Source organism: Sus scrofa, chromosome 4 (assembly GCF_054392235.1).
Source record: "Sus scrofa isolate SSC_HxYL_T2T_F1_AM1 chromosome 4, Sscrofa_HxYL_maternal_Yorkshire_Landrace_v2.0, whole genome shotgun sequence".
Lineage (NCBI taxonomy): Eukaryota > Metazoa > Chordata > Mammalia > Artiodactyla > Suidae > Sus > Sus scrofa.
Window position 1 is genome coordinate 35311982 of NC_139386.1, and position 27295 is coordinate 35339276.

The window sequence follows — 27295 nt, forward strand, 5'->3', positions numbered from 1 at the left end:
AATCGTTCGTGGGCTCCTGAAGCCTGCTGGAAATTGGTGAGGTACAGAGCTGAAGTTACAGAGCTCTGCTACTCACGTGATTTCCAGGCAGAACTTCCTCCCTCAAATGCCTGACTCCAGTTGCCTCCTGAAAGTCTTTCCAGAGGTCTGAGGGCCTCACCTCCAATCTCTGGTTACGTAGTGAATAAATACCAGTTGTCTGGAGCAAGGAGGCTCTCAATTCCTGGTTAGTTAAAATGAGTCTTTCAATTTTGAGATGTGGTAATCTACCCACATAGCAGGTGCTCCATAAACACCTGTCAAATGAATGAAAGAATGGATGCAGCATTCAAGGAGATACAGGGTTTGCCTTTTCCAAAATTAGAGTTAAGGAGTACATTTGCTGAAAATTGTCCTCGGGGACATGAAGGAATCTGCTTTTAATTTCAGGCTGTTCACCCTTTCTTTCCTTTTCTTTCTTTTTTTTAATCATTTATTTATATATATATATTTTTTCTACTGTACAGCATGGTAACCCAGTTACACTTACATGTATGCATTCTTTTTTCCTCACATTACATGTTCCATCATAAGTGACTAGACGGAGTTCCCAGTGCTACATAGCAGGATCCCATTGCTAATCCTTTTTTTTTTTTTTTCTGTCTTTTTAGGGCTGTACTCACAGTATATGGAGGTTCCTAGGCCAGGGGTCGAATTAGAGTTGTAGCCACTGGCCTATGCCACAGCAACCCCAGATCTGAGCCGTGTCTGTGACCTACACCACAGCTCATGGCAACGCCAGGTCCTTAACCCACTGAGCAAGGCCAGGGATTGAACCTGCATCCTCATGGATACTAGTCAGACACTAGCTCAGTATCTGCTGAGCTACAATAGGAACTCCAGTGTTCACCCTTTCTGTTTCGGCCATCTTCCATTCCATCATGTACTTCACACATGACCCATCTTAATCTTTGGGGATTATTCATTCCAGGATGTAGAATGTCACCAAAGCCATCTCAGTAGGGTCCTTTTATTTGTCCACAACACAGGACGGTCTGTGGGATGTGCTTTTCCCCATGGCAGAGACCCTGACTCAAAGGGCACATCCATCACACACCAACTTTTCAGCATCGATGTGGGTTTGTTTTTAAGAGTAAAGCTGTGCGGTGCCTCAGGGGCCTGGTGTTAGAGGCCAGGTGTGGACATTCCCAGCTGTCTGACTCAGGAGCTGTCTTGGCCACCATCAGTGAGACGGCAGGCCAGTTACTAAGAAAGGAGGTCTGGGAATGCTAACAGTGTAAAGTGACTGGCAAAAAGGGACACATTTTTGGCAGCCCTTGCAGGAGTCAGGCCTGGAGACACCAGGAGAGAAATAACTGCACAAAGATGACACAAGAAGAAAAGCTCAGGTCTTCTCATCATTCAAAGTCCCAGGTGGATCTGAGCTGCTGGGTCAGTGGAGAGGAACGCCAACGGCCAATCTTATTCTTCTCTCTGGCATGTACTTGGGACCCAAACGCTGCCCATTTGCAGGATGGGCGTTAAATGGTTCTTAGTAGGCAGTTCCTTTTGTGGCTTAGCAGTTAACGAATCCTACTAGGATCCATGAGGAAGCAGCGTCAATCCCTGGTCTCGCTCAGTGGGTTAAGGATCCGGCATTGCTGTGAGCTGTGGTGTAGGTCGCAGACGTGGCTCGGATCCTGTGTTGCTGTGGCTGTGGTGTAGGCTGGTAGCTGTAGCTCTAATTCGATCCCTAGTCTGGGAACTTACATATGCCACAGGTGTGACCCTAAAAAGCAAAAAAAAAAAACAGGGGGTTCTTAATCCAAGGAGGCTACCCTCGATGCTAGCCACTTGGGTATTGTAGGAGGGGAGTGACTGCCTAGCAGAACTGACCACCTTGGTAGACCTACCCCCATGTCCCGCGGTGCTCACCTCCACCCTGACTCACTGACCATGCTCTTCATCACTGGGACGTGAGCTGGTGATTGGCCAGGGCTGACCATTGTGTGTCTGAATATGTCAGTTCCTCTTAGAGCTCTTTATGGCTTCAGGAGTAAACCTCACTTCGAATATTGAGAGTCACTCAAGAGGTTTTGTAAATTAAAGTGCATTTCCACCTCATTAACATGACCATTTCAGAGTCACCTCTCCATTTTGAATCATTTTTTTTCTTCCAATGCTAATAATTAATGAATTATGCACAAGGGAAGTTCCTATTTCAAGGGAGCCTTGTGAAGTAGAAGACCTTGTTTGGTTATTTCTTGCATCGTCAATCCATTTTCTCTAAGCTGGGGCACACTTGTCTCCAGGAAACAGTTTTGTCACCAAGACATTGGCTTTGTGGGAGTGGGCCAAAGAAGCTTCAAGATATTATGGTCATTTCTTTTGATTAATTTTTTCCAAATTTCTATTGAGAGGGAAGATAGTAACAGGAAGAGAGAGTAGTAATAGACTCACTATAAGGAATTGGTCTATGCTGCCTGCTTCATTGATGTCCACTCTGGCTCCTTATTTATTATAATTATTGGGCTTCCTTAATAGCATTTAAGAGGAGAATAACTCCAAATCCCCCTGCTTGTCATAGAAGCATTTTAACTTTGCCCAAGTAGTACCTACCTCATGGCCATCTGAGTTAGTCATTTCTCATTACCCACATTTGAGATAAGTTAGTCTTAACCCCTCATGACTGAGTGAGAAAACCAACCCCCACCCCCAGAAGTTGATTCTGTCCCAAGAGCACTGATAGTAATCAGTGTCAGGTCCCTGATTCTTCAATCTCTTCCCTTCTCTGAGTAAACACACTTGTCATCTTTCACCAGCCTCAGTGGGATGCCCAAAGACCAAAATTCAGACAGCGTGTTCCAGGTACAAGACCAGTTCTATGTTAGGAAAGGAGTATTCAACTCTCGTCTTGTGTAGAAAACACCTAGAGAGCTTTAAAAGCATGCCGGGGTCAGGGTCCCCCTCCCAGGGATTCTGGGTCATTTGCTTTGGGCTGTGGCCTGGACCTGGGTTTTTTGTTTAATTGAATGAATGAATGCTTCCATGATGCCCATGTGCGGGGAGATTTGAGAAGGCCGGTCCAGACAAAGTGAACAGGGGTTCATAGATGTTGACCCATCAATCCCCTCCTCCCCCATAGGGCTCCACCATCTTACCATTCAAGTATACATTTAGTCTGGATTCAAGCATGTTGTTACCAAAAAGAAAACGTTAGCACAGAGTTAACTCTAGTGGAAATACATCGCCCTGACAGATGGACAGAGAGAACAAACCCAGGGCATGAGGTACTGACCAGACCGGTGAGGACCAGGTCGTGCTGGGCACCCTGGGCTGCCCCAGAGTCCTGCCCCCATGGGAGTGCCATGCTCCAGGGCTGGAAGGCAAGTAGGTAGGCCTTGATAAGCAGTTGGACTGGCTCAGAGCGCGTGTACTCTGAAGTCAGACTGCCCGGGTTCATGTCCCGGCTCTCTCACTTAAGCTCTGATCTTGGGCAAGTTACTACCTTTCCAATGATCAGTTTCCTACTTTGGAAAATAGAAGTAAAAATTGCGGAGTTCCCGTCGTGGCGCAGTGGTTAACGAATCCGACTAGGAACCATGAGGCTGCAGGTTCGGTCCCTGCCCTTGCTCAGTGGGTTAACGATCCGGCTTTGCCGTGAGCTGTGGTGTAGGTTGCAGACGCGGCTCGGATCCCGCATTGCTGTGGCTCTGGTGTAGGCTGGTGGCTACGGCTCCGATTAGACCCCTAGCCTGGGAATCTCCATATGCCACAGGAGAGGCCCAAGAAATAGCAAAAAGACCAAAAAAAAAAAAAAAAAAAAAAAAAAAAGAAAGTGAAGTAAAAATTGCAACTACCCCATCATTTGGGGGGGGGGGGCAATGAAATGAGATCATATGTGATCAGTGGCCCCTGGCCTTTCCAGAGTCACTGGATCACTGTTAGGCTCTCTTAATTAAAGTAGAGGTGGGCCATTACCCTCTCCTCCAAGGTCCTCACAAGGAAATACAAGGTCAGATTTAAGGGGGTGACTTAATATATGCTGACTCAGAAGAAAGAGGGCATAGAACCTTACCAGGGAGCCGCGTGGCCTCAGAGTTGTGGGGTAAAGCTGTAGGGCCCAGGGTCAGGCTATGTCCTTGGACGGAAGAATGAGCCCAGATACCGGGGAGCCAAATGGGATTGTGACAAAACCTGGTTCAAAGAGCGCAGAGCGCTACCATGTCAGAGGCTATGGGGCCAAGTCCCAAGAAAATCCATGCCTCAGAAGCCGGGGCAGGGGCCCAAGGCGGAAAGAAGTGGTCTTAGGAATAGGCCCTCTAGAGTCCACTGTTGGGCACCAGCAGGGCCTGATTCTCTGCCTCCTTTAAGAGCTGCTTCAGTTTGGGAAGTCCTAGAAGTGAGTATCTTAGGCCATTCTGACAATGGGTGCTGTTAGAAACATATGGTTTCAAAATTGGAGCCCCCTGACTCGGACTGTGCACTGATCAGCATGTCTCACAGAGAGACCCACAGAAGGCTGGTGCTATGCAATATTCCATGGTAAACGCATTTGCTGGGTAAATGAACGTTAGCATGTTTCTTAATTGGAGAACTTTTCAGTACTTTTAGTTTGCTCGTGAGTGTCTAAGACGAAAATGTGATGAGATGGATTTCCCAAGCTAATTTGACCATCAAGCCCTGTCTTCATGGGAAGAATCCCTAACTCCTATGGCTCTTTTGCCTTCTGAACTCCTGGAGTTTCTGCCTGAAAGCCCCTCCCTCGTTTCTCAGGGGTGTGGGGAATTCTCTGTGGACCGTGGCCTCATTCCAGGCCTCTCCCATGCAGGTCAGGGCATAAGGTGAGGCTGTAAAGTGTGTGAGGACAGGGCTCATGCCTGTCCAGTTTGTCTTCTCTCTGGCACATAGTTAGGATCCAAATACTGCCTATTTGTGGGATGATGACTCATAGAGCGAATGAATGAGATCGTCCATTCCAAACTCCATTTGCTCTCACAGGTAGCACCTTGAGTGTTCTGGATCATATATTCAGCTGACCCCCTCTCTTGCTGGGGGGATGTGCTTTCTGAGTAATTTTGTATAGGACTGAGAATCAGGAGATGAGAACCATCCGCCTAACTGGATGCCTCTTTTTTGCACCCATCCCAAATGATCTCATAATAATCCCGCCCACCTTACTTCCAAACAGTCCTGGAAAGCGTTTGCAAAAATTAAACTCTCCACAAATAGAAAATATCATCTTTATGATTCTCTTAGTACTCAGTCCCAGCTATTAATGTTCTGCTGGGCCCTTCCGTATCTAGTCTGATCCTGTCTGAAAATCTAGGCTCTTGACAGTAAAGGCTACCCCCTGAGTATGTTTCGTAACCACAGGCTTTGCAAGTTTAAAGGGAGATGGTATGAGAATAGGCTGTTTTCTTTGCCTCTTCTATAGTGGGTAGTGTTTATTTTAAGCCATTTCCCACATAAGTCAAGTGTTTTTATGCTGCTGCGCCCCAGGAATGATGCATTTTTGTGAGAGTTTTCACCTGCCCTGCCCCACCCCTGCCCTGAACTTGCTCATCTGGATGTGCCGTGATGCTCAAGTGGTACCTGCTAAAACTCTACAGGGACCATGTCAGATGCAGCTGAACCAAAACACCATTGGGAAAAGAGCTGGGGCTTGTTATTGCTTGGGGCTTTGTTGTTGTTGTTTGTTTGTTTCTTTGTTATAAGGGCTGTACCTGTGGCACATGGAAGTTCCCAGGCTTGGGGTCAAACTGGAGCTACAGCCACCGGCCTATGCCACAGCCACAGTAACACAGGATCTGAGCCGTGTCTGTGACCTACACTGCAGCTCATAGCAACACCAGATCCTTAACCCACTGAACGAGGCCAGGGATCGAACCCACAACCTCATGATTCCTAGTCGTATTTGTTTCTGCTGAGCCACGACAGGAGCTCCTGCTTGTAGGTTTCATCTATCTGCACCTACCCTGTTATAGCACTTCACATTTTATTTTTATTTTTTGGAGGAGGTGAGTAGAAGGGAAGCAAGCGACTTTGATGGTGAGCAATTGGGACTTAGATCCACAGTTGCAATGACCAAGAGAAATCTCATTTGTTCAAACTAAGTGCCCTGTAAGTTACGTTTGATGGGGGGTGGAGTTGCATTAAAACCTTATCACTACATATGATGCATGAAAACATAGTGACCTTATTTTCATCACCCCGAGTCATAAAACAGTCTAAAGGTTTTATCTATTTCTTTCTTTTTTTTTTTTTTGGTCTTTTTTTTTTTTTTTTTGTCTTTTTGCCTTTTTTAGGGCCACTCCTGTGGCATATGGAGGTTCCCAGGCTAGGGGTCTAATTGGAGCTGTAGCTGCCGGCCTACATCACAGCCGCAGCAATATAGGATCCAAGCCGCACCTGAGCCCTACACCACAGCTCACGGCAATGCTGGATCCTTAACCCACTGAGCAAGGCCAGGGATCGAACCCACAACCTCATGGTTCCTGGTCGGATTCGTTAACCACTGAGCCACGACGGGAACTCCCAAGATTTTTATCTATTTCTTAAGCATTTATATGAACAGTCCTCAGTTGGCTTAAACCACATTTTGATTTAAACAAATCACTATGTTGAAAATGAAATTATTTGAAATCAAGACCTTGGGAAGTCTGAACGATGTCCATCTCTGCCCTGTGCCCTGGGAGGGAAAGAGAGACCTGAAAGTTCGTGCCATTTTCCAAGTGGGTCAAGAGTCCCCACTGTCCCAGATGATAGCTGGCACACAGGGACATACCATTCACTGTAACTGTATTTTTTCCTGGTAAAGAAATAGCCACTGTGTTTGCCAGCCCACTTCTTTTCAGGAAGGCAACAAGGTGTTTGCATAGTGATTCTGGTATTTGAAATCATTTCTTCATTATAAATTGTTACTATCAGAGACTAAGAAGGAGCTTGTTGACAAGGAGACTGTAAGTGGTGGGGGAAATCCAGGAAAAAGTAATAATTATGATAATTCTGGCAAATGAGCATAAGGCTAGCTCTAGACGAGATTTAAGGGAGTGCGTCTAGAATGTGAGGTGCATTTATTGGAGCCCTAGATTAGAGAAATAATAACACAAGGGAAGCAACTAATGCTCCATTGGCTACTCCAAAGCAGCCTAGTATCTGCATAGAAACATGGATGATCGTGGTATCTGGTTGAAGAGCATAGGCTACACAGCAGGTTTCCCAAATCCAAAGCTTTCTCTCTGAAATGTGTGTCCACAAAGGATGCATTTTTGGGATCTGCTGTTGCCTGGCTTATTAAAATAACGATGGGCTTAGGAACCTTCCAGAGCTCCAGGACTCTTCTTGATGCTCAGTGACAAGGACCACAGAAGTCTCATCAATCAGCTAATGACCTTCCCTCCTGTTGTTTGACTTCTATTCTTGGGCTGCTGGCTCTTCATCGGGTGCCTGTTTTTCCTTTAGTCGGTGGGGGGCTGGCATTACCCAGAGTCCTGTGAGTGTGAATGGCTCAGCCTTGGGTAATTAGGTTATCTGATTTTTTTTTTTTCTCCCTGGTGGCTAATTTTGTTTGAGATTTCACAGCACTTCCAAATTTATATATGTAAACAAACAGGGACAGCTTTTCCTCAAGTCATTTATTAGAATCAAAATTAGAAAGAGTTAAGGTGTTCCCATCGTGGCTCAGCAGTAATGAGCACAACTAGTATCCATGAAGATGCAGGTTCGATCCCTGTCCTCACTAGGTGGGTTAGAGATCCAGTGTTGGCATGAGCTGTGATGTAGGTCACAGATGTGGCTCAGATCTGGCGTTGCTGTGGCTGTGATGTACGCTGGCAGCTACAGCTCCGATTCGACCCCTAGCCTGGGAGCCTCCGTATGCTGCAGGTGCAGCCCTAAAAAGACAAAAAAATAGGAAGAGTTTTTAACCTTTGTACAATGGAGCCGATGCACGTTGCTGTTGGAGGCGGGTGTTAAAGATGTGCACAGGAGTCTCAGCAGAAGAGGTCATTAACATTCCCTTCCCGTCATGCCCAGTTCACATTTGTCACGCTGTGGGTCAGCAAGCGAATGCGTGTCACGTAGAGGGCAGTGCGCCCAGGTCATTTTCCAAGGGAAAGGAAAATGGCTTTCCTCTCTCAGGTTTTGAAAATATTTGGTCTTCACTTTGCTGCACAGCAGCAATCGACAGAACATTGTAAATCAACCATCATAGAAAAAAAAAAAATCTTAAAGACCAAAAAAAGAAAATACTTGGTCTTCAGTGCAAGCCTCATGTCAAAGCTCTCAGGTGGTGTATCATACTTCATTTTCTCCATGAAGAGAGAGAACCAGATCAGTCAGAACATCACTCATGGGCTGTTGGAAATAGCAGGAAACGTCAACTTTAGGAACGTGAGTAATTGGCGCAGGACCGGAAGTTTAACACGGACATTTCTGTTGTAAGACACTGGGGATGCGGACGATGTATTCGTTTCCTCTTGCTGTTGTGACAGGTCACTGCCAATTCAGTGCCTGACACAATAAGTGTGTTTTCTTGCAGGTCTGGGGCCAGAAGCCTAAAATAGGTCAGCGAGGCAGAGTGCCCTTCTGGAGACTTTAGGGGAGAATCTGTTTCCTTCCCTTTGCCCACGTCACTCCAACATCTCCTTCTGTTGTCGCAATTTCTCTGACTCTGGCCCTCCTGCCCTTCCCTCTTGTAATGGCTGATCCAGGATAACCTTTCCATCTCAAGATGCTTACTCTAACCATATCTGTGATGGTCCATTTTCTGTATAATGTACTATACGCCCAAGTTTCTGGGATTACGATGTGGACATCTTTGGGAACCATTATTCTGCCCACCACAGCTAGTGTAGTCTCTCCTTTCTGATCACTTTTCTCATTGGTCTTCCCACCTCCCTGCAGACGTTAAGCTTAGCTTAGTTACTGCTGGGATCTGCAGACGTGGGCTATGAATTTAAATGTTCCATCCTTTAGCAGGACCTCCTCCCAAGAAGGCCTGCTGGTGCTTTGGAATCTGCTCTGTCCAAGGGAAGTTTCCAGTGGGCACCAAATTGATGGTTTTTCCTTTTCCACTCACGTCTTCCAAGTGTAGGATATAGCTCACTACACAGCATCAAAAGCTGTTGTGGTAGCATTCTTAAGCACCAGGCCTCTGGAATAAAGCTCTTCAAATACCAAATCTGTCCCTTCCTAAGTGTGCGATGTTGCACAATGTTCCTATTTTAGTTAAATCTCAATTCCTGTACTGAAAAACAGAGGTGATAACTTACAGAATTCTTGTGAGATTATGAAAATAAAATGTGCAGAATACTGAGCACAAGGCTGGTGTAGGGTTGTCGCCCAGAGGGTGGTGGTCATGGTAGGGCCTCCTACCAGGCCTGCCCTTGCTCTGGGCTGTCCAGGACCCCAGAGGTAAAGCGTGGACACACGCCAGGCAGAGAGCACTGGAGTGGAGATGGCTGCTGGTCGAGCCAGAGACCATAGCCATTCCTGGGTTAATAAGTAAGGCAGGCCACCGGCATCCTCCAAAGAAGTGGAATTCTGCGCTCACACGGATAGAACTTGCACCATTTTCAGATGCAAAATCTGAGAACTTAGCAATAAGACCCAGAATGGGAAAGCAAACCCCAAGAAAGAATGGTATGGATCCCAACCTTCTTCATGTCATAGAAGAGGCAGATTGGGATCCAGAGGATAAGAGGCCTGATCTGCTTGGTCTATAAGCAGTTGCCTTAGCCATGTTGGCTAGGACTGATCCCTGCTCATTTGTAACATTTACAGCTGTATAAATCATCGTTTGCTTGCTGACTTACTCTTAAGTAATGGATAATACTATCTTATCCCAGAGTGGGGCTTCAGCTTTATTCTCAATAATCCACTTTATTGTCATCCTAAATCCTGATGTTAAAAACCTTCTCCAGATGTTGTTATATATGTGATGTTTGGACCAAGTGCATTCTACTTAGAGAAAGTACTCATGTTTATTGAATATTTACTCTATGCCGGTCATTGCAAGTGCCAACTGCCTAGAATATATTTTATTATTTATTCTTTGCAATAACTCTATTATAATTCTAGTCAGTTTTACAGATGAAAAAAAAGACTCTGAAAGTCTGAGTAACTTGGCAAACTTACTTGCAAGTGGTGGAGCCAGGAGTCCAATCCAGATCTTTCTGTCTCCATACTCAGAGTCTGGCACTTACAGGGGAGAAAAACCAAATGATTAGAAAATAGTATCAGGAATGACAACTGATATTTAGAAGTTTCCAACTTCTAAATTGGAAAAGCATATGTAAATGGAAAAAAATGAGTTGCAGAATTATATGTTGATTTTGATCAGATTCTTGTAAATTAAATAGGAATGGATATATGTAAAAGGTGAAAGATTTATACGATCTGAAGAGAAACCAGAGTATAGGAATGGATATATGTAGAGAGATTATACTCTATTATATTTTAGTTATGTACATAGATTTAAACTTTTTTGGAAACTGATGAATTTTTAAAAAAATTTATGGGCGTATGATTGACTTACAATGTTGTGTTAGTTTCAGGTATATGGCAAAGTGATTCAGTTATACATATACATATATCCATTCTTTCTCAGATTCTTTTCCCATATAGGTTATTACGGAGTATTGAGTAGAGTTCCATTGCTATACAGCAGGTCCTTGTTGATTATCTATTTTATATTAATAGTGTGTAAAAGATAATACCAGACTCTTAAATTATCCCTCCCCCCCCAATATTTCCCCTTTGGTAACCATAAGTTTGTATTCTGTGTCTGTGAGTCTGTTTCTGTTTTGTGAATAAGTTCATTTGTATTATTTTTATTAGATTCTACATGCAAGTGATATGTTTGTCTTTCTCTGTCTGACTTATTTCACTTAATATAATGATCTCTAGGTCTATGTTGCTAGAAAATTATTTAATTCTCTTTTTTTGACTGAGTAATATTCCATTGTATATCTTCTTTATCCATTCTTCTGTCAATGGACATCTAGGTTTCTTCCATGTCTTGGCTATTGTAAATAGTGCTTCCAGGAACATTGGGGTGCATGTATCTTTTCAAATGATGGTTTTCTCTAGATATACTTCCAGGAGAAGGACTGCTGGATCATAAGGTAGTTCTATTTTTAGTTTTCTGAGGAACCGCCATACTGTTTTCCATAGTGGTTTTACCAGTTTGCATTAACCCCGACAGTGTAGGAGAGTTCCCTTTTCTTCACACCGTCTCCAGAATTTATTGTTTGCAGACTTTTTGATGATTGCCATTCTGACTGGTCAAAGCTACTCATTGTAGCTTTGATTTGCATTTCTCTAATAATAAGTGATGTTGAACATTTTTTCATGTACTTTTTGGCCATCTGTATGTCTTTGGAGAAATGTCTGTTTAGATCTTCTGCCTGTTTTTGGATTGGGTTGTTTGTTTTTTTTGGTATTGAGCTACATTAGCTATTTGTATATTTTGGAGATTAATGTCTTGTTGGTTGCTTCATTTACAAATATTTTCTCCTGGAAACTGATGAAATATACAGCCCCTTTTCCTTTAAATACACACACACACACACACGTGCCCAAGAAATTTCATACACAATTTCAAAAAGTTTAGGTTAGGGAAATTCCCACTGTGGCTCAGTGGGTTAAGAACCCAACACTGCCTCTGTGAGGGTGTGGATTTGATCCCTGGCCTCATTCAGTGAGTTAAGGATCCAGCGTTGCCACAAGCTGTGGCATAGGTCGAAGATGTGGCTCTGATCTGGTGTTGCTGTGGCTGTGGTGTAGGCCGGCAGCTGTGACTCCAGTTTGACCCCTAGGCTGGGAACTTCATGTGCGGCCATAAAAAGAAAAAAGTTTAGCTTAGGGATCTCTAATGTATATATGCATTACACATAAAGAAAAATCTGGAAGTATAAACACCAAATTATTAAAATGCTCTTTAACAGATGGGATTGTAAGATAATTTCATGTTATCCATTGTTTTTTTGTATTGGTTGAATTTGTTTTCAATGAGAAGGCATTATTTCTATTAAGAAAAAAAATAAGATAATAAATGAAGTTGAATTGTTTCCAATTTACAATGAAATTTACTGCTTGTTTCTCTTTTGACCACCGGGCTTCTAATGTTTTCCTTCGTCCTAACCCAGAGAAAACTGATAGACCTCTGAAAAAATCTCAAAGAATGCCTTTTAGGAAGCACTCAAAATGGGCTATGTTGTCCAAAAAGAAACTTTGAAAAAGTTAAGAATAACTGAAAATAAAAAGTTAGGTGGGGAGGAACCATAAAGAGCATTTCTGAAAATTATCCGTGTTCTCCACCACCAACGTTCATGAGACATCAGGTGAGGGTCTTTGCGTGCGAGCTAATGGGATCTTTAGCACTAGTGTTGTGTGCTCTTTAAGAAATGGACAGGAAATGAGGTTCACGCTGTATCACAGAGGAGAAGAGCGAAGGATACCATGTAGAGAGCTGTACACTGAGCAAATTATCCTTCAGCTATCGTTGGACATGACCTCTTAATCCTTATGTCAAGCCAGTCTGGCACTAATTGAAATGGCCGTTTCCAGGACAGCCTGTGCTTAGCGGAGGGAGTTTTCTTTAAGCTCTTCACCACCTCACTCTTGCTGTTCCTTCGAGCTGGGGTGTCAGGATCTGATCATCATCTTCCACAGTAATGCCGGGTTTGGAAGAGACACTTTCTCGCCTCGTTTTTGCCCCTCCCCTACATGCGCATTTACACCCCACCCCCACCCCCACTCTTTCTCCCCCCCCAAGCCCCCAGCGCCCGCTCTTCGCAGCAGGGAATTTCCATATGGCTTCATAATCAAATCACATCCCAAGTGTGAACAAAGCTTCCAGAAACCTCTTAGTTTTCACTAAGGAAAAAAAAAAAGTTTTTTTCATCATGCATTTTTTAAAAAGGAATCTGTAATATGCAGCCTGATGTAGCCTTGGCATGATAGGCTTTTGGGCTTATTGAGGTTTGACAATGGCTGGAGCCCCAGTAATCCTCCCTGCCAAGGACAGCAGTGGGCCTCTGCCCACAGCATCCCACCACAGGCACAGGGTGCCCTTCAGTTTAAGGCAGCAGCTCCAGGAAGAACTTGCATCCACACCAGGTGCTGGGTTAAGAAAGCGCAGGACCTCCCTACCCTGCCCCACACTGCTGTTTGCTCCACTGTTTGGATGTGATGCAGGTACTGCTGGCCTGGCGTGGTCCATGTAAGGGTGTCATACTGTGCACCCCCTTCCTAAAGGTGGGGACCAGAGAAGGATACAGACCTCTCTGCCCCTGCTCTGCACGATTGGGCACTTCCTCTGCACCCTGATGTGAATCCTGAGTGTGAACATCAGCCTGGCCCCTTCGCGGGTCTGCTCTCCCCGCAGAAAGCGGCCTCGGTGAGAAGCAGGCTCTGTTACGGGAGGCAGAAAATACACTGATGTTGTAAAGAGTTCCTGATCTCAAGTTAGAACCACCTGGGTTTAAATTCTGACAGCCGCTTACTCACTGTGGTTTTGTAACATTTCTCACTTTCTCTTAACATCCGTTTCTTTGCATGAAAGATAGAGGTAGCGACGTCTATGCTGCAAAACCATTGGGGGGGGATAGATGGGGTGTCACATGGAAAGCACCTAGCATCACGGTGCAGGGCTCCACGGATGGCAGCTAGTGATACCGTTAACATGCTGTTAGCTCACCCATTAAAAAAATCCTTCTTTTGGAGTTCCCCTTCTGGCTCGGCCGCTTAAGAACCGGACATAGCATCTGTGCATATGTAGGATTGATCCTTGTCCTTGCTCAGTGGGTTAAGGATCCAGCATTGCCGAAAGCTTTAGCTTAGGTCGCAGATGCAGCTCTGATCTGGTGTTGCCATGGCTGTGGTGTAGGCAGGTGGCTGCAGCTCCAATTTGACCCCTAGCCTGGGAACCTCCACATGCTATGGTTGCAGCTATACAAAGAAAAAGAAAAACAAACAAAAACCTTCTTGCGATCTTCTCTTCCCCTGCTGACAACTGTCCTATTTTCCTGTACCCCATTTGAGCAGCTCTTCCAAAGAGGGTCCGTAGTCAATGGCTCCGACCGCCCTCCTTATGTTTGCTCCTAAACGCACTCCAGCAGGTTTCGGCCCCCTCTCCAATGCTACTGTCCTTGTCAAGGCCACCAGTGGCCACAGTATTTACCAGTGGTAGGGACCCCTCAGCAGCATTCGATCCAGGAGCCCTCGCCTTCCTCCTTGATGTGATTGTCCTCGTGGCTTCAGGACAGCACATTGCCTTGGTTTCCTCCTGTCTCAGTGGCTGCTCCTGCTCATCTCTGTGGCTGAGGCGCCTGCTCTTTAGACATTGCGGGACCCAGGACTCAGTCACTGCTCCTCTTTTCTATCGTTGTTGATTCCCTTGATGAGTTCCTCCAACCTTCTAACCTTGAGGACTGGTCTTGCCAGCGAGTCCTAAATATATGTTACCAGCACTGAACTCAGCCCCAAATTCCTCATACCAAGCTGCCTACTGGACCCTCCCCTCGGGTGTCTCAAGCATCGCGTCATTCTCAGGGTTCTCCAGAGAAACAAGAGCAACAGGATGTATGGATGTATGTATGATAATGATTCTGGATACAGGCAGCCCCAGGAGGTGTGCAGAGTGAGTCAGCCAAAGGGGGAGACCCAGGAGAGCTGAGGGCTTGAGTCCAGTCTGAGGCCAAAGGCCAAAGAACCAGGAGAACCCGTGGTTTGAGTCTTGTCTGAAGGCCGATAGGCCTGGATCTTCCTAAGATCTAGGGAGAGCTGATGTTTCCATCTGAGTCTAAAGGCAGAAAAAGTCACACCCTGTCCCAGCTGGAAGGTAGTGACACAGGAAGGATTCTCTCTTACTCAAAGGAGGGTCCACTTTTTGTTCTATTCAGGCCTTCAGCTGATCGGTTGAGGGCCACCCACACTGGGGGGGCAGGGGGCAGTCTGTTTTACTCAGTCTACCAGTACCGCATCATTTTCTTATTTATTCTGTTGGGTTTTTTTTTTTTTTCCTATCTGCCACAGGTAGAATGCCTAGAACAGGGCCTGAGATGTAGTATACATGCGGTCAGTGATTTTGGATGCTTTGCCACCACAGAGATGAGGAAACGGAGGTTTTAAGGAATTGAGTCATTTGCCGGGGTGACACAGTTAGTGAGGCATAAAGCTCTTCTAAAACATTTCTTTACAGAGTCTCAGACTCTCAGGCAAGAAGTACTGAGGTTAGGTAAGTTTTGGTAAATGTAAGTGGTTTTTGGACATCTATTTTCTTTTTTTTTCTTTTTTTCTTTTTTCTTTTTAGGGCCACACCTGTGGCCTATGGAAGTTCCCAGGCTAGGGGTGGAATCAGAGCTGCAGCTACCAGCCACAGCCACAGCCACAGCAGATCCTAGCTACATCTGCAACCTACCCACAGCACAGCAAGGCCACTGAGCAAGGCCAGGGATCGAACCCGCGTCTTCATGGATACTCGTCGGGTTCATTACCCTGAGCCACGGGGAATTCCTATTTTCCATTTTTGTAATTAAAAGTAGGCCTTATCCAGGTAGTGATGTCTGCAGCCTGGTGCTAATTTTCATGACTATGCTTGACCAGAGGAACATGTTCAGTCTCTTAATTTTACCTCATTGCCTTTCAATCATCTGATAAAATCTCCTTGTTGTGAAATATTTTTACTTTTCAGATACTAATAGATCAACGTTATGTCCCCCATGCCTTTTTTTAACCCTTAAGAACCCAAACCAGATGGCACTTTAGTTTCAATAATTTCCTTATAAGGTGATCCTTTTTTCTTCTCATGATACTTGTAATGGTATTAAATTATTTCACAAGAGCAATATGGGGCTTTTATTAACTATATCTTTGCATCATCACCCACAAAAATGAGGTGAGCACCTACTCTGTGCGGCTCCATGATGGGGCTGGGAGATTAGAGAGGCTTCCAGAAAGTTCTGGTCTGTGAGGGGAAATGTCTGTCTATTAGTTGGGATATTGATTCAGCTGCTTTAGCAGAGACTAAATAACAGTGGCTTAAGTAAGATAGAAGGAGTCCCTTTTACTCTCCTAGTCCATCTCTCTGTCTCTGCTCCCTACCGGCTGATGAGCAAGCAAGGGAGAGGAAACTGTCTCCCGAGATCCTCTGGGGCCCTGGCTCCTTCCAAGTTGTTGCTCCACCATCCCTGATTGTGTTGTGCTCATGATGGCAGAATTTGGCTCACACCCTTACATACGCATTTCAGGCTCTGGGAAGTGGGGAGTAGGAAGAGTGAACAAATGGCTTCTTTTTAAGGATAGGACCCAGAGGTTGCACATCTCCCTTCTACTTATATCCCATTGGACAGAACTCAGTCACATGACCATATTTAGACCAAGCCAAGAAGCACAGCCTGTAGGGTAGCCATCTGCCCGGCTTGGGGGATTCTGGAACTAAAAGGAAGAAGAGCCTGACGGTTGGGAGGCAACTAAAAGTCCCTGCTCAGACAAATCTGTAAAGTTTCCTGTCGCCAGCTAAATAATAAGGTCTTGAAGGGCAGGGCTGAATCTTACCTTCTCAGCACCGTGCACTTTCTGAGTATTCACTATATATTTGCTGGTTGAGTGATTTGATTAATGCACTTTCATCTGAGAGATTTTGCAGAGAGTTTTTATTATAATGCCCCACACTAGCAGTATTCAATCCCAAGGTAAATACTGCAGGAAAATAAACATCAAAAGGCAACATGATCATAGGCAGCTTCTCAGTGCACTTACACACCCCTTCACACTAAACTCGAGAGGCCGCCTGTTGTAACAACAGATGCAAGAGACAGACTCGGACTGAAAAGGATTCGCGTTCCAGCTTAGAGGCTGCTTCATTAATGCACCCAGACATCAAGCTACTGCTCCAGCAATTTCATTGACCTAATTTTGGGAACAAAAAGCCAGAGGTAAGTATGGTTTTGTGGAGTACTGCATTCCTTTCTTAATTCATCATGCTTCACAGGACCCAGCATCCCAGACTTCCCCTCCCCCAGGTAGCAGTTAAGCTGGTAGAAAGGTTCTCTCTAGTCCATAAGGAAATTGAAAATGGATCCTGCTGGAGGAAGTAAATAGAGCAGCAGTAAAGCGTCCCTCCCTCTGAATCTGAACATCTGTTCAGACTTCTCACAGCTCCCATGAGGAAGGGCACAGAACACAGGGTTTTGAGCTATAAAGGAAAAAAAACCTCATCTACTTGTACTCTGCCAACAATTTATGCTCATTTGACGTGAACTAGGCTGGGGTTATCTCTATGATGCCTTTAAAGGAAGGCCGGACTGGGTAAATACATACGATAAACAAGTGTATTAAGGGATGATGTTTATCATATTCATGGGAACAAACCTTTGTAGGACTTAACCTCATGAACGACTGAATCTAGGCTGCTGCTTATGCCAAATGAGATACAGATTCAGCAGCAGAGTACAATCCCTCCTCAGTTTGAAACACGGTTAAGATAAAGTTGAGTTGCGCTATGGACTTGAAAAAAACAGCCTATGCTCTATGGTTTTGGAATTGCACTACTGCACACTGGCCTCTCTTCATTTATCTGAATTAGCAACGAGTTGACTGCATCTGTTAAGTCAGCCAGACTTGCTCCTGGAACCTTAGCTACCCATAATCCTGCTGTCAGTTTGCATTTGCTTTAGGATGAATAGAGGTCCCTTCCCCCTCCTGTCATCATCTATCCTTCCCAGAATATTTAGCGTGATGGCCTTTGGCCAGTTCTTTTCTTCTGCTAGTGTAGAAGCCTCCAAGTGACTGGCTGCTCAGCTGGGTCCCCAGCTGGCTCTTGTTTCCAGCTGCTTCGAAACCCACTGGCCAGGAGGTAAAGCTGCAGTGATAAGCTTTGTAAAAATAAAGCCCATTGTTAGCCAGGCCAGCCAGGCAGTATGGGAGGCATAGAAATCCAGGCCATGTGTTCTTGGCATGACACACTGTTAGCATCTGAGGTGCTGGACTGGGAGAAGGGGTTATGAGATATTCTCTAACCAGGCCTCATCTGTGTGTTATCAATCAGTAGCTCCTGGAGAATCATGTCAGGACCAGGTCAATGGGAATGGAGTCATAACCTTGGGTCAGTTGTTTACTGGCTGCCGTCTTGACTCACCTCTTGGGGCCTGCTATGGCCTTGGAAATTCAGTGTCAAGAGGCAGAAGCGGGGCGAGGGCTCCCTGCTGGCTTCAGCAGGTTAAGAATCTGTATCTCATTTGGCATAAGCAGCAGCCTAGATTCAGAAGTGCAGAAGTAGAAGTTCTGCCTGTGGCACAGTGGGTTAAGAATCTGACTGAAGCCTCTCAGGTCACTGGAGAGGCACAGGTTGGATCCTCGGCCTGGCGCAGTGGGTTAAAGGATCCGGCATTGCCACGCCTGCAGCTCAGATTCAATCTCTGGCCCCGGGAACTTCCATATGCCGCAGGTGCAGGCATAATAAAAAGAAAAAAAGAAAACACAAGTGGTTGCCCTTTATTGAATTACTAAGGGAGAGTAACTGTTTAATCAGGCACCAGGCCAGCCTCTTGTTTGAAGTATCCTACTGATGATGATATGTTTTTATCCAATACTCTGAGCATCAGGTGTTGCTATCCAAGTCGAGCTTTGAGGGTAAGCTGTGTATTTTCACATTTTTTTTTTCATGCAAGGGAAGGAAATAATAGTGACTGTAGCTCCTGGAAATTCAATTTGGTGACTTTTTCTGGTCTTTCGAGGGGATTATCTCTAGCATTATGGCTCTCTGCTCCTTGCTTTCTGGACACTTTGTTTTATGGTTGAATTGAAATCGGAGTTGAAGAGAAAACTCCTCTCTCCCCCCACTGAGAGTAGGCATGTTTCACATATATTCTCAAGGCCTAGGTGGAATTCAGATGAGACTTCTTTCCAGGGGGAAAAAAAAAAATAGCATGTTTGCTTCATTTTACTGCTTATAATTTCCCCTATGTACCAGGGGATTAAAGGCAAGTCTTTCTCTCTCTCCCCCCCCGCCGCCATCCCTCCCTTCCTCCTCCTCCCTTCCCCTCCTCCCTCAGCTTCCTTGTCTTTAAAGACACGGACAAACTTTCTGGCTTGTTGCCTAGGCTTACAAGACAGAATCTTTGTAAAAATTTCTTCTAGCCATTGGCACGGAAGCACTGTGTAAATCAGTAAGGCACTTTGTTGTAAAACTTTCTCATTATCAACAGTCACTGCTGTTTCATGTTATGAATGTGTCTTTGTCTTCCAAAAAGCGCTTCAGATTAGGCAGTGCTGTTATTGGAAATGTGGGTGGTTTCTGTTTGTATGCTTGGCTGGTTGAACTGCAGAGGGGGTGCCATGAGTGGTGACAATGCCAGGTGTCTATAGGTGAGTTAGAAATATTTATGACATAGGTTTTGGGTGGAAGTGGACATTCAGCATCCTTATTATCCAGTTGAGCCACTAGCTTTATTCTCTCTGCGTAAGAGGGCTCTGACATCTCCATGTGCCTCAACCCTCTGATTCAATTGGGGTAGAGCTTTTATTATTATTATTATTATTGGATGCAGAGATTCAAATTCAATTACAAAAAAACAAAACAAAACAGTGTTTCGCATACCCTGTGTGTCAGCACTCTACTGAGCACAGAGATATGCAGCTATATAAAGACCGGCCCTGTATTGAGGTGTTTAAAATCCCTCTAGGGAACTTTCATCTATTAGAGGCAACTCTTGTAATGTGGTCAACACTATTGCAAAGATAAGTGCTAGAGGCATATGGCGAGGGCGGGGGGCAGAGTGGGATGTCATATACCTCGTGGGTAAGCGCACTTGATCTTCGAGGCAGACTCATGGACTTAAACCCTAGATCTGCCATTGTTAACTGGGGAAACAAGTTGGTGAATGAATTCATCCCTAACTTTCATTGTTTATTATTAGGATTAAAAGAAGTACTGAAATGGTACCTAATGTACTCAAGATAGCATTTGACACCTAGCACGGGCTCCATGAATGATTGTTTGTAACTGAAGAGTAGGCAGTTGATTGGGGTTTGATTGGATACAAGCATGGACAGTCTGAGGAAGCGTGGTAGGGCTGAGATCTCAGTGGGAGACACCTTCGGAGAGGTGGGAGCTCAGGCCCATCTGGGAAGAGCCTGCTCCTCTTTGTGGTTGGGACAGGAGCGAGTGGAGAGAGTGGCAAGAGCTTTAGAAAAGACAGGTTGGGGCCAGATTGTGAAGCGATTTGTAATGTCAGACTGAGAGATTAGACTTGACATTAGGGACAGTGGATGTTACTGACACTGGCAAGCAAGAAAGCTTGATGTTTTAGAAAGTAGTCTCTCTGGGAGTTCCCAGCATGGCTCAGTGGTTAACGAACCCGACTGGCATCCATGAGGACACAGGTTCAATCCCTGGCCTCGCTCAGTGGGTTAAGGATCCAGCATTGCCATGAGCTGTGGTGTCAGTCTCAGACATGGCTCAGATCCCGCTTTGCTGTGGCTCTGTAGGCTGACAGCTACAGCTCCAATTGGACCCCTAGCCTGGGAACCTCCATATGCCATGGGTGTGGCCCTAAAAAGAGAGAAAGACAAAAAAAAAGAAAGAAAGAAAAAGAAAGTAGTCTCTCTGATAGGTGTGTGGAGAGTAGAGAGGAAACTAAGTAGGAACTGCATACACGAGTGCAAGCAAGAGATGACGTCCATGGTTACTGTTGGTCCTTGGTGAAGCCTGTGCATCTGGGCATCGTGCTGGGAACCAGTGAAGGCAGAGTGCAGGCAAGGGCTGGAGAAAGGGGAAACACTGCCATACATTTTTCTGAGATAGATAAAACCTCGCGACTGTTTGGAAGTGGAGGTGATGGAGAATGACAAGTGAGAAAAAATTTCATGGGAAAATGAGATCTTTCAGACTGATGGAATTCAAAATACTTCATCGGCAATCAGAAAGAAAGACAGCCACTTCTTCTCTTGCCTTTCTCCTCCCCTCCTCCTCATTCTTTGGGAAAAGAAATCACAGGGGCCAATAATGGCCAGCCTTGTCTGAGCAGGTGGTCCAGCAGCCTGCTGGGGTCAACTCAGGCTCGGTATTATCTTCCAGAGAGGTAATGAAAACTGAGTCAACAGTGAGAAAGTAATGGACAGCTTTGGACGGGATTCACATGGCACCTTGAATGTTCAATGAATTTTCTTTTTAAAAAGAGACCAGCGCTCGACTTGGGAAAGTTGTTTTCCCGTCCAAGTGGAAATGTTATGAGACGATATTAAATAATGGAAAACATGAGGTTATCTGACCAGAGGTCAGGACAGGATCCGAAAGCCATCTTAGGTAAACAGTAGGAGTGAGTGGTGATGTGTAAATATTTACAGGGAATCCAGGAGGAAACAAGGAGAGGAAAAAGAATTACAGCATGAGATGGTTTCTGCTTATTGGAAAGCTGTTCATAAAGTAGTAACAAAATCTTAAAAAGAAAGAGATGTATGAGTCTGTTATCTTTGATTTTGTTAATTCTTCCAGAAATTACAGCAACACTTGTTATGGCGATGTGGCCTAATTTACTGTCATGGGTGAATGAGAGTCAGTAACTTACATATTAAATAGTAGATATTCTAATAGGATACATTTAATAATCATGAAAGAAAACACATTTTGTATAGTGTGTGTTTAAGCCAGATTCTTTCCAGGATAATCTCATCTGGCCATCTTCTCTTATCAAATGCATTTGTAACTGGTAAGAATTATTCTACAAACTGAAGTAAAGAGAAGTTGCATTCCTCCTAATTTTTACTTAAATCTTTGGGTCACTCATATACCCCATTAGCAGGCAAGCAGATAAATCTCTCTTGATCTGATCCTTTCCCTTAACTGTTGCGTATTCTCCAGGGCTCATGCAGTTCATCGACAGCCCTTGCCTTCCACGTGCCTCGCCTAGATTGCTGCGATCTCACTGGTCTACCGTGTACTTGCTTCTCGCTGTCACACAGGGAGGACGTTGAGCACTGGCCCCATGCAGTCTGACAGTCATTGCTTGTCCATTGCTGCCAAGAATCTTAACTGGTCCTTTTGAAAACTCAAGCCAAGAGGGTCCCCCAACCAAGAGGGTCCACCTACACAGCTGCTTCAGGGAACACAGGCAGGCCCCAGTTGTGCTGAGTCAAGGCCTTGTGAAGCATCTGCCACCTCGTGGACTCTTTTTCCCAAGGCCCTTCACCCCAAGTGGGGCAGCTTTTCTGTTAACGCCTCAGAATAAAGCACTTCCTGAAACACTTCTCTCCATAGACAGTGGGGCCACTGGCTCTGCATTTATACTCATAAATTAGGGCACTTCTGATCTGATTTTTGCGATTTGTCTTAACACGAGAGAGAGAGAAACAAAAATTTAATCTCTGAGAGTCTCCTCTGATAAGACACCTCAATAGGCATGGTGTGTTTAGGAATTATTTTGCTTCTAACTCTCCCCACATCAGTCATAATTCCAGAACTCAGAGTAGTGCAACCTGAGCTCACAATGGCAGTAACACTTTGGGAGCCTTTTGTTGCTGCCACTAAATGTTTTTGTTGGTTAAGACAAAACAACAACAACAACAAAACTCTCTGATTTACCATATAGCCCCACATTCCCAAGACATACACATACTTGCATGTGATAGAGAGGCTAAAAGGTAAATGGTTAGCTGCAAAAGTTTTGGTACAGTTATTATAATTCCATTGTTGCCATTTACAAGGGGGTGTTGAGCCTTATGAAAGGGATTTCAGCCAAGAATAGCAGCTAGACAGTCATGTATGTCCCTAGCTTTTCAAAACCTATTACTTCATTTCTGCCAGCAAGACTTAGGATGTGAGATGCAGGCTGGAAAGAGGGTGCTGGGAGGGAAGCTAGTAAAACAAAGAAAAAGGTTTTGAGAGAAAGGAGAGTATGGAATGAATAGGAGACAAAAGAGTCAGTGAGGTGTGGTAGGCACTGAGCTTGAAAGTGCTCTGTGTTCCAGTGTTAATAAGAACCTCGATGACTGTTGGATGCACCTTTATCCAAAGGCAGCTGTGCTGGGCATGGTTGCCAGAACACAGCTGAACAGGCCGAGCTGAGCTCTTGTTTCCTATGATTAAGGTGACCATTCAATTTATTGTCCAAATAGGAATACTTTGGATGGTATTATGTTACTCTATTAAAAATAAAGCCAAGACAGCAGATGTGAAGCGGGACATTGTAGGCACACCAGGAGTTATGGTCATCCTAACCATGATAGATCTGTGTTTTTGAAGATATTGCGTTTAAAAATTGAGCTATTAATTGAAAAATATGTTGTTCTACTTGTCACGGGAGCTGCAAAAGAGCTGTGCCACCTCCAGGAATTGACAGCCTGGTCGTAGAGAAAAGACTCAGACACAAAGAAATTGACAGGAATCATTCAAAGTGGTGTCGAACCAAGTGCCAAATAAATGGTAGTCAGGAGTTACCCCTCTATAAAGCTGGAAAAAATGGTAGTCATAGAATGTGGTAGGAAGGACAGTGACCTTGTGGGTGGAAGACTAGTGTCAAGTCATGGACCTGTCTTTAGCTGGATGACCTTAGACAAGGTGCTTAATCTCTTCAGGCCTTCATTGATTTTGTTGAATTGAGTCATTTGTTCATTCAATAATCAGGGACTTGCTCTGCGCCATTACAAAGAACATAACCTTTACAGAGGGACGTACTGGGGTCAAGTTGCAGCTCTCTCACCAACTTTGAGATCTTGAACTTATCATTTAACCTCTATGAGCTTCAGTTTTCTCATCTGTTACATGGTGATAATAATACCCAACTCATAGAGCTGTTGCAAGCTCTTGTCAATAAGGAAATAAAGTTAGATTTTGTATATAAAGCATTAAACAGTTTCTGACACCTAGAAAAAGCTCAGTAAATGATAGCACTTATTATAATTCCAGGTACTGTACTAGTTTCTGGGAATGCAAAGGGCAATGCGGTTGCGGGGGATACTGTGCAGGTGAAAGCAGACAATGGTATCTGCCTAAACACTCTCATGGGCTGTTAGGAAGATCATGGGAAGACATTGGGTGATAGAGCTTCACACACAATGTAACATGCTGAACAAAGGAGAGACATGATGGCCCTTAGTACTGCTAACATTGGGGCATTGTCCAGATACTTACCTTTTCCTATTTATTAGGAAGCGGTCACCTGCAAATAAGAGAGTCTTAAATAATCCATACATACATTCTCTCACAGAGAAGCCCAGAGGTAGTGTTTCCAGGATGGGTTAGTTCTGTGGTTTAATGATATTATCAAGAGTCCATATTCTCACTCGGCCATTCTCAGGTGTTGGTGAACTCACCTCGGGATGACCTTGGCTGCTATAGTCCAGGCATCACACCCTTATCACACCACACACTAGAGGCAGAAAGAGACTATCTCTTCCTTGTAACTTTTCTTATTATCTAAGAAGCCCTTCTCAGGGCCCCAGCTTGCAGACTAACCAAAGTCTCATTGGCCAAAACTGGATTCCAAGTCCCTTTCTAAGTCAGGCAATGATAAGATAAAGTTATTATAATTGGCTTATGCTGATCAAGACCCAGCTTTCTGGGGCAGGGAATCCTATCATCTTCCCCCCAAAACAAGGCATTGCAGAGGATGCAGAGAACCTGCACGGAAGGAAAGAGAAATGGTTGCTGGGTACTGCCTACGGGGTCTCCTCCTCTATTTCCAGTCAGCCACTACAACTCCTGATTCTACTTCCAAAATATCTGAAATCCACCCTGGCCTTTTCGCAGGCTCCCTACTCCCTTGTCTGGACTCTTGATTCCTTCCAACCATTCCCCAACTATCCAATCAGTCACCATTCAGCTTTTTATATAATGCAAGTCTGAGTATAGCATTTCCTAACTTAAAGACTCTTAAGGAGTTCCCATTGTGGCCCAGCAGTAATGAACCCGACTAGTAACCATGAAGATGTGGGTTGGATCCCTGGCCTCACTCAGTAGGTCCGGGATCCAGCGTTGCTAAGAGCTGTGGCGTGAGTTGCAGACGTGGCTCAGATCCCGAGTTGCTGTGGCTGTGGCGCAGGCCGGCAGCTGTAGCTCTGATTTGACCCCTAGCCTGGATACTTCCATATGCCATGGGTGCGGCCCTAAAGAACAAAACCTACATACATACATATATACATACATACATAAAATAAAGACTCTCGTGTCTCAAGTCAGTTGTAGCCAGATGTTTTATTTATGGTTAAAAATGTGCCAGATGTTTTATTTATGGTTCTTTGATAGCCCTGCTGAGGGACAGTGTTGCTTTTGAGCTATTTGTGTATTTTCTATAGCTCTCTCTCTCTCTGTTCTAATACAGTAGTATTGGCCACAGATGACTATTGAACACCCAAAACACAGCTGCCCCAAACCGAGATATGCTGTTAATACAAAGGACACTTTGAATTTCAGAGATCTAGAACAGATGAAAGGAAGAATGTAAAATACTTCATTAATAATTTTTAAATTGATTACATGTTGAAATGATCATGTCAAATATGGTAGATACATTTTGGCTCAATGACATATTATGAAAATGTATTTCACCTGTATCTTTTTCAATATGACGACTGGAATGTTTAAAATTCCCTGCATGGTGCCCATTTGGAGCTCACCCTGCATGTCTATGCACTACTAGCTTGCTGGCTCTTACAGAACAGGGGTTGCATCTTCTTCATCTATTATTCATCATGGAACTCCCTTTCCCCACCTCAGGGACCGGCAGAGTTAGAATCTAGTCAATACACTTGACTTGGTTAAAATCAAGTGTAAGCTCGCTCTGGAGATGAAAGAGCGCAGGTCGATTTACTTGACTCTGGCCTCTGGATTTTTGATGCATAGATTTCTGTGTTCTAAGTCATCTGAAGCTTCTTCCTAAGTTTGCCAGGTTTGGAAGTCACTGTTTATCATGGTTACTTCCGGATATCGAGTTTCTTTGAAATCATCCAAATTAAAAGGAGAAGCTAGAATTGAAAGATTTTGATTAAGCTTGCTGGTCTTTGTTAGTTTTCATTCTGTCTTAGCAGACATTCCTCAACAAATTATATTTTACGCCTTAGAGGTAGCGGTGTCTCCATGACTACCACCTCTAGAATCTTTTAGTTATTTTTACAATCATGATTAGGAATAAAGTTGCAGATGTAAATGATGCTCTTTCTATTCACTCCAGTGAATTGCAGCTGGCAGTTCCTTTTTTTTCCATGGATAAAAGAATTACACAGACATATTTTAATCATCATTTTTATCATTCCTAGGATTATTTAGGAGGCCAAGAAATTAACAGAGTCTAGAAAATATTTAGGAAGAAATCTGTTTATAATGGCACAATGACATCAGAAACATTTTTTTAAAATATTTTATAAGCAGAACGAGGGAATTGAATTCTGTGTTCCAGTAGCCCCAACATGCCATTGTTGGGAGAAAGTTATCTTTTTAAAGGAACATCTAGAGAATTTATAGTTCTGATTTGGAAAGGAATACTATCTCTAGCCATTCATCCTGTGCTAAAAGATGACAGCAGGCTTCCTTGGGTACAAACTGGTCAGAGAGCTGAGGGGCCTTTGAAAGCCGAGTCCTGCTGGCCCTCCCCGCCTCTGGGCTGTGCTGATCCCCCTCAGTGAACAGAAACAATGGGGAAGTCCATTATTTGGTCAGCAGCACTGCTTTAATAAGTGCTCTTTGCCAGGTCTTGTGAAGACCATTGTCTCCTCTGGCTTTGATCTTTTCTCTCTTGCTCAGAAAAGCTCTTGCCAGTGACATGTGGATGCCGGCAAGCCCAGAGGACTTCTGGGACCCTCCCTTTCCAGGGAATTTTTATCCCAGGACTGCTTGGTGGTCCTTTCTTTCTTTCTTTTTTTCTTCTTCTTGTGGTAAAATATGCATAACATCAGATTTACCACTTAAACTATTTTCAGGTATGCAATTCAGTGGCATTAAGTACACTGGCAATTCGGCGTGTCCATGGCTGCTCTCCAGCCAGAACTTCTTCATTGCCCTAAAGAGAAAGCTCATTTTCCATAAGTACTAATTCTTCCTCACCTCCTTTCTCCTAGCCTGGTCATCTCTCTTCTGTCTCTGGAAATTTACCTCGTCTGGCTACCTCATAGAAGTAGAATCGTGCAATATTTGTCCTTGTAAATCTGGCCTCTTTCATTTAGCCTAATGTCTTTAAGGCTCATCCAGGGTGTGGTAGGAATTTTCTTCCTTTTTAAGGCTGAATAATATTCCATTGTGTGTATACAGCACATTTTCTTTATCCATTGATCTGATGAGGGACATTGCATTACTTTCTACCTTTGAGCTGTGTGTACC

At 44.4% G+C, this 27295-nt stretch overlaps 1 protein-coding gene across 25 annotated transcripts in view; it reads left to right on the forward strand.

Annotated features, from left to right (window-relative positions):
* The window catches only part of NCALD (neurocalcin delta), a 454841-nt gene that overhangs the window by 373654 nt on the left and 53892 nt on the right, over nucleotides 1-27295 (forward strand).